Source organism: Amphiura filiformis, chromosome 10 (assembly GCF_039555335.1).
Source record: "Amphiura filiformis chromosome 10, Afil_fr2py, whole genome shotgun sequence".
Lineage (NCBI taxonomy): Eukaryota > Metazoa > Echinodermata > Ophiuroidea > Amphilepidida > Amphiuridae > Amphiura > Amphiura filiformis.
The window spans coordinates 56,674,232-56,680,728 of record NC_092637.1 but is presented as its reverse complement, the minus strand read 5'-3'; positions in this window follow the sequence as shown (position 1 = coordinate 56,680,728).

The window sequence follows — 6,497 nt, the reverse complement described above, 5'->3', positions numbered from 1 at the left end:
AGACCCCCGTATGTGAAATCACTGACCCGTCTTTGAAATCAGAGACGTCCGGTTATTACGAGTGCCCCCGAACTGATGTAGGACCACAGTGGTAGTGTTCCTTGCGATGCTCGTTTTTGAGAGAAGTGTATCACAAAATGGGCTATTTTTGTTGAAATACACACCCTATGGAATGGATGACCTTAATCTTCCACACAGGGAGTGTGAATTCAAAAGAGATTACCTGAATGGATGATTGCATTTGAAATATACACACCCTCTTTGGAAGATTAAGGTCATGTCTGTAATAGGGGGTGTATGCATTTCAATTGGAATAGCCCTGTGGCAAAGTAATGAGATGAGAAGAGCATGTACAGAAATATTCCAATATTGCAAGTGACCACGAAAAGCTGACCAAATGATGCAGGTGTATTGTTTGTATTACTGTGGCACCTGTGCAATAATCTTGCAGAACATTTGGCTATTCCAGTTGATAACCATACACCTCCTATGGAAGACATGACCATAATCGTCCACACATGGATTGTGAATTTCAAATGGGATTACCTGAATGGGTGACTTCCAATTGAAATCTACACCCCCTGTGTGGGAGATTAAATTCATGTGTTCTATAGCGGGTGTGTGGATTTCAACTGAAATACGTCAATAACCTATTGCTTGAAATTGACATGTGCCGTTGAGTGTTCTTCAGTTTTAAAGTTGAACCTTGTTGGCAAAATCTCATCAAAAGTTAACTCGCTATTAAATGAAATGGTTGCACAGTTAGCAAGAATATTTTCAAAATGTTCTGGAAAGTTGTGAGTCATAGCAACTGGTCTCTTCTGTGACTGTTTCAAATGTCCAAATGTAAAGTGTTGCAGACAAGCCGTGCATTGGTGTTAGTGGACCAAAACTGCATGCAGACCAATGATATTTGTTTTGCAAGGGTCGATTCAGGGACTGCCTTTTGAGGAGAGCGACTCTCCTACTGCTCTCCTTAAATCTGATATAAGAGAGTGTTTTTTAGCTCTCCTTAGTGAACCATTCTGCACTTGCATTCTATTGTAAATGCCTCAAACAGCTCTCCTTGATGGACCCAGAAGAGCTATTTAATGCTCTCCTGAAAATTTCAAATGACAGTCCCTGTCGACTAGTCCAACCAGGGTGTGAAAAGGTGTGGGAACTCGGTAAAGCAGAATTGCTGCCGCAATGAGTTGAACCCATTCAACAGTTAGTTATTGCAATGATTTCAACAAGACACTTGAGCACAAGCTTATTTCATGCCCAGCGCAAAAATATACATATAGTGACGTATGTAGATATTGTCAATATTAAAAAAAAAAAGTGCATGAGTAACATAAACTATGAAGAGTCGCTATCTGGGCTTTAAAAGTCAATATCTGACTTGCACTGACTGTGTATCATATATTAAAAAAAAAGTCTTTGTTTTTGTATCAGATCTTACTATTGGCTCATACGAGCTGCTTTTGTTGGATAGCGGCCAATGGCATCCCCCGACTCGGGTCTGCTAAGGAGGGGGTATGCCCAGTTACAAATCTTAGTATTGGCTCATTAGAGCTGCCTATGTTGGATAGTGGCCAATGGCAGCCCCCCGACTTGGGTCTGCCAAGGAGGGGTATGCCCAGTGCACTGCATCTCAAGGAACTTGTTAAGGCCTACCTTAGTGTGACAAAAAGGTTTATCTTGTACGTTGCTTTTCAAGATTTCACTTTCTTATGCATTGGTTTGTAATCATGCTCGTTTTCCACGCGTCAATTCTTAAACTCTGTCGACGTCAAACGAAACGTTTTCATAGCATGAGACTTTCACAATCAAGAAATTGCACCTTGTGACCATGAACATTGTGGAAGTTTGTGTACCGTTAATTATTTATTTAGTGCAATGTGCACACATACTTGCTGAATCCTTGCCTGATCTGGCAATTGCAAACTTTTCATGCATGAATACAGGATCCATTTAACTTTGTAACACCACAGATAACCCTGATTGAACATGGACTACTAAGATCTTATTGGTGTAATCCGTTTATAGTGGTCCCAGGCATAAGACTGTAAGATATATGTATAAAACGATGGCATTAATTTCAGCCGTTGAATAGTTTGTACTGTTCAACGGCTGGGAAATAATTTGTTTTGCATTGTTTTATAAAACAAATATTGTCTGCCTATGTTTGTGCAATGGTATATCAACTGTCAAATATTGACTATTTCAAAAGTCAAATTTGACATCGCACTATATTTGTTACCATTCCACACTTGGGCATACAATAATTGTATACTGCATACAAAAAGCAACACTTAAAACAAAAGCAATATCTTAAAGACACTCAATCTAAGTTACTAAATAAAGTAATCAGTAGATGGATAATTTTGTTATGCGTATTTTGGTCCCTCTTTCTGCCCGATGTGACTTTATTTCCCAAAGTTATACATGTTTGAATGGAGGAGAAAAAAGAGCATAATTTCAAAAGTGACAAATTGGAGGTATTTACTCTTTCATGGTGATTCCTAATATACCAGCTATACCAGCTTTAGAAATGCTCACTTTTTCATTCAAATTGGTATAAGTTGGTGAAACGAAGTCGCATCGTGCCGAATGAGGATCAAAATATGCAGATCAAAATCTATTGACTACTCGATTTGGTAATTTTAGATTGAGTGTCTTTACGATATTGCTTTTGTACGGTATGTATAGGAAAATTTATGAAGATAACCTATTTGTCCTCACATAGGTAGGCCATTGTGGTATAGTATTATAACTGTTGCCTAGGTTACTGGAAAACCTGCCGTGTACGTAAACTAATCTCTGTATCGACATTGTTGGCCTTGATGTAAAGTGTATGTATCAAAATCTATAAAATGCAGTATCAGGGAGAGAGAGATCGTTGTTAAAGAGGTGGAGAGTGATTATGTACAATGACTGAATGTACTAATGTGCACATGTTTTGTGTGCGAGTGTGTGTGAATCTGATTCATCTCGTGTAATGTGTTGAGTGTATCCTTGGTGTAAGATATTCATGAGTTAGACTAGTGTAAAGACTCCGTCAAGGAATTAAGCAGCTTATGGAATAAAGAAGATTTCTCTGGGCTAATTGCAGGCTCTTTTACACAAAGCATAATTTTTAAACTAATATTTGATTCTCCCAAAGTATTTATTATGTAGACCTGGCACAAAAATTAGCCGATTGTCAGTATTCCCAGGCTGGGAAATAAGTGGGGGCCAGGGGACATTTAGTCCCTGGTTCATTGAAAATAGCCCCTGGTTCCCTGTAAAACCCAGTGAACCAGGGGCTATTTTTTTTAGTAGCCCTTGGTCCGGCGCTTCTTATTTCCCAGCCTGATTGAGTGAGGTATCAAAATGTATACAACAAGTTTTACCATCCATTGAATAGCCCTGGTTCATTGAAAATAGCCCCTGGTTCCCTGTAAAACCCAGTGAACCAGTGGCTATTTTTTTACAAAGTAGCCCCTGGTCTGGCACTTCCTGTTTCCCAGCCTGGTCAGTAATTATATAGATTGATTCCATTTGCTGTATACAATCCATGTCTTGATACTAGTCTTTATATCAAGGTAATACTGAATTGAGCAATTCTGATTAATATTTTCGTACAACAGATAAATTGTGCAAATAAATGACTGGTTTCCGCATAAAATCTAGTATTTTTACGGGCAGCAAATTGTTGAGTTTGATGATTCTTGGTCAATTTATTTCACAAGGTTTGATAATAATTCCTGCAGTGTGATGAAATAAAACAAGAAACATCCTATTAGTGTGTAAATGTTTGAAAACAAAAACAATAAAACAAACACCACCTAAATAATTTTTTTTCTGCTTTCAAAAATATATATAGATTGTTATATGTTTTCAGGGTGATCAAAATTTGAGCCATGGGCCAGTGCATATTCAGTTAATTTGATAAGACAATGGTTTTATTTGTTTTGCAATTTCAAATACTAGTAATAATATTGCTACATGTAGGGTTCAAAGCTCATTATGGTCAGAGGTACTTTGCCACAAGTTGTGTCATTGGCCCCTGAACATGTTTAAAACAAAACTGCCATTTTCAGGGGCCACAAACGCTTGAGGGTTTTCCTGCCCAACAACAATTTTTTTTCTATTTTCAATAATCTTGTCATTATCAAATTGTAAAATGATTCCCGCATCCACACTCAATGGCAATGTGTTTGATTTTGGTCAAAATGTTTTAAGGGGGTACTACACCCCTGCCCAATTTTGTGCCTATTTTTGCATTTTTCTCACAAGTAAGATGTATGTTTATTATAGGGGCACGGACTACAACTACTGCACTGGAAATTTTATTTCAGCACAGACAGCAGTTTTGGAGTTATAGTCAAAAATGAGGAAAACCAATATTTGATCAATAAATCAATAACTACTTGCCTTGAGTTGCTGAATTTTCAGTGCAGTAGTTGCCCGTATAATATCTTACTTGTCACCAATGTGCTATAATTTTTGAGAAAAATGCAAAAATATGCACAAAATTAGCCAGGGGTGTAGTACCCACTTAATAATAACATTAAAATGTTGGGTTATATAAAGGTCATGAAAACATTTTTTCAAATTTTTTATAATGAGAAAACAGTACAACAACATTTTAAATATGTCGAAATGGTAAATTTTGCAAAATATTTTGTCAACAGATCGTAACATTATGTTGGAATATTTTGCATGAAATTTTCCATAATGTTTTATGAATGTTGTACCCTTTATATAACCTGACATTCCAATTTGTTGTAAAGTTTTGTGTTTGCTGGCTCAGTGAATGATGATCAGGCCCGTCGCCAGTCTCAAAAGTGAATTTTTGTGAATTTTTGCTTCTAAAAAAGGCAGATTTCAACTTCTTTTGCCAAAAAAAAATTAGACCTTTCCTGAATTTTTGCTTCAAAAAGGGCTCTTCAACGTCTTTTATAGACAAAAGTGGATTTTTTTATTTGGATTGGCATGGGGTCATCACATCAGAACCCCCTCGCTACAGCTTTGATGATTTATATCCATTCACACCTTCAATACATCTTTTTGTTAACAAGAGAATGTAGTGATGCAAGTTGACCTTTGAACTCTGTGATATTCTGTGGCCATTCAGTAGTGTGGATCAAGTTTTCAAATGAGGGAAGTTTTGTGAGTTTGGGAGAAAAAAAAAACCCTATCAACCATTTGTTTGGCTGTAGTGTCTGTGTCTTGCTATTATTTGTAAAGGAATGTCGCTGTAAAGGTGAACGTTTTGCAATATATTCCATATTTTTTGATACTTCAGATATAGTGGGATATTTTCGCCGGGTTATTTTTTTCACAATTTTCACGTTTCCAAATATATTCACATTAAGGGATCTAAAATGATGGCGTTTATTGCGTTTCGACAGTATTTTTGTGGGACATGAGAGCACCTCAGACCTATCGAATTGCATTCTGAATCTGAAGCATGTCTTTCTGATATCAAATAATTTACATTTTTTGAAAATCACAATATAATACAAATTTTATGACAAATTATAAAAATAAAAATTTGATATATAACAGTCCTCGAAGTAAATGATATAAATCTAATGATATATTCTTAAAGTATATGTAGCAGGGATGAAAAGCCGACGGTCAATTGAAAATTTTGACCTTTCATATTGAAGATATGGATTTTTTTCCCAAAAAGACCTTTTTTTTTGGTGTTTTGGGGAAAAAATCCATATCTTCAATACGAAAAGGTCAAAATTTTCAATTGATCGTCGGACTTTTCATCCCACCTACATACACTTTAAGTATAAATCATCAGATTTATAAAGTTTACTTCAAGTACTGTTAAATATCAAAATATCAATTTTAATGATTTGCCATAAAATGTGTATTAAATTGCGAATTTCAAAAATCAAAATTATTTGATATCAGAATGACATTCTTCGTATTCAGAATGCAATTCGATATGTCTGATGTGCTCTAATGTCCCAAAATAAATACTGTCCGAACGTTCATACCCCAGTCCTTAAGTACTATGTGTAGTAAATATTGTCGCGGGGTTAATAATTCCTGTTTCGAGCACAAAAAGCGTGAAAACTAAACCCCCGTGAAAATTTCCCGCTATACAGTTATGTAGATCAATTGTTAGGTTGGTTGTAAGCGCACAAAAGTATATACATGCCTAGTTAGGAACCCTTAACATGTGTATCAAATTAAATAATAATTTGATAATGTAAGCATGACAATAATGTAAGTGCTAAAATCATCACTTTTACAGCATTCAGAGTTGTGTCAAGTCATTACCTGTAACTCGGTTTAGAGATGTTTTTAACTTGATAATTTGAGTCGAGAACTCTCTTAACCAGGTTTAACCCTGAAAGTCATAATATTTAGTGTTCAGTTGATGAAAAGAGGTAATGCTAATTCGGTTTGGAGAGATTTAACTGTAGTGAAAAACAACCGTAACTAGTTTACCCCAAAAGCCATAGCAAAGTTTGCCATAAAGAACAAAAAGTGTGACCCTTTACTTC